Here is a 2364-nt window from a genome sequence, read left to right on the forward strand (position 1 = left end):
TAATTTTGGGTTTTGGACTAAAATATGACAGTCACTGAGGGCTCTATGAAATGTTGGGCATTTATCACCGACATTTCACAGACCGTTCAGCTAATTGGTTGATCAAGCGAATTACTTAATTGATAATCAAAACAATCCTCAGTTGCAGCCCTGAACAGGTTATTTTACTATTCCATCATAGACCCCAAGTAGGGAAAATGCACACCGTCAGTGATGTGTCCTGCTGTCTCATTAATCCACCGGTCACTCAAAACAATCAGGACAATAAGCATGGTAAATACAGTAAAGTACAGAGGTTCCCAGCATGCACCACAAAGAGGCTGCCTATCTCCCACATCCACAAAACATCCTCATTTAAACCTCATTATAAACCCAGTCAAAACACACTTCCTGTCACCTGTTGGTCAAAGTGGGACCAGAAAAAGTTTTAGGACAAATAAAAAAAAAAAGCTGTGCAAAATATACTCAGTTTCCAGTTTATTAGGCGCACCTTGTTAAACTAATGCAGTCCGAGTCCTGCATTCGCTCCTCTCTTTAGTGTTCAGTTTTTTTAAAGAGGCGTTGATTCAACTACAGGATCAGTTGGGAGGGTGTACAGTCATTTATACCAACAGATTTTTTTTGTCCACCATATTGATATCACTGAGGCTACGAGAAATAATTAGAAACATTCTGTTTCTTAATGCAATACAGCTCAACAGCAGAACAAACCAGTCTCCAAAATGATCCTACAGTTAAAACAGACATACAGTTGCACACACTGCACATTCAGCATGACAGCTGCAGTGATTAGACGAAAATGAAGATTTAATGATTACTCAAATATCAAAATACTGTAGTTACTGCGTAGGTCTTGGTTCCGGGTTTTGGACTGGTAGTCATATAAAACATCTGCTGATGTCAACTTCTGGCACAGTTGGTAACGGTAGTGGAGAGAGAACTGCACAAATTAAAGAGCTGGTTCAATTTGAATAAATTATCTCTGAACTTATCTAAAGCTAAATTCATGGTATTTAGTAATAAAATGATAGATAATGATATTAAAATTGATAACATATTAGAAAGAGTTAATTATATAAAGTTTTTAGGAGTGATAATAGATCATAAACTGGCATGGACATACCATATACAAAATGTTCAAAAGAAAATAAAAATAACTGCAATACTGTATAAGGTACAATATGTTTTGAACAAAAATGCATTATATATATATTGTACAGTTGTCTCATCACTCCATATTTAACATATGGAGTAGAAATTTGGGGAAATACATATAAATCTAGAACTACTCCAGTCTTTTTACTACAAAAAAGGTCATCAGATTAATTACACATTCTCCATATAATACCCCAACAAATCCCTTGTTTATTCAGTTGAAAACATTAAAATTTTATAACTTGGTAGACTTGTGTACTGCTAAACCTATTTATAAGGCAAAACAACAAACCCTCCCTCAGCCTTTGCAAGCTATGTTCAGTGTAAGGGAAAGTAATTAACAAACCATATTGTAGAACTAAATTAAGTAATAGTAGAGGTGTATGTTTAACAAACCATATTGTAGAACTAAATTAAGTAGTAACTGCCCATCTAATAAAGGTGTTCAGTTGTGGAATAGTTTTTCTGATGAAATAAAAAGGCTACTTCAGATATACTCAATAATAAGAATAATTATCATAATGCATGTTCTTCTAAATATATACTCAGAATACTCAGTATTTTTATATTAAATTTATGTCCATTAGTGCTGCTTGTGTGGAGTAAGGGTAGGCGTAATAAGCTTTAGCTTCAGCCTACACCTTTGGTCAATAAACATTTTGTTTTTATTTATTTTTGTATGATTATGTATGTGTGCATACATGTTTTTGTTCAAATGGATGTATGTACCCTTATATTTCATGCTTTTTGGTGTAAAATAATTGCAATTCTAATTTTGCTTGTTGACCAAAAACCTAATAAATGAAATAATAAATGAACTTGTCACTGTCAACTATCCAAAAATCTTGTCTTTAACATTCAAGTAAGTTTCTCCTAAAATTGGCAACTGTCTAATAGGAGTCACTGGTCTTCCTGTTGCAGGGGTGATGATGATGGACTGAACAGCCTCCTGTAGCTCAGTCCGCTGTCCTTGTTTGTCTAGATTTACAGCTCGTAGTCACAGAAACACTTCCCAACTATCACAACCACCTGGAGAAGGTGTGGGAAATGCATCAAATTAAGGAATTAAAAGTCGGTTTATCACCTTTGAAAGGCTTTTTTGAGGAATCCAGTGCTTTTCGAGACCTGCAGATACACTGATCAGCCATAACATTATGACCACCTGCCTAATACTGTTTACACAGGAGTCAATGTGGCAGGGGGGCACAC

Source organism: Monopterus albus, unplaced genomic scaffold, assembly GCF_001952655.1.
Source record: "Monopterus albus unplaced genomic scaffold, M_albus_1.0 scaffold311.1, whole genome shotgun sequence".
Lineage (NCBI taxonomy): Eukaryota > Metazoa > Chordata > Actinopteri > Synbranchiformes > Synbranchidae > Monopterus > Monopterus albus.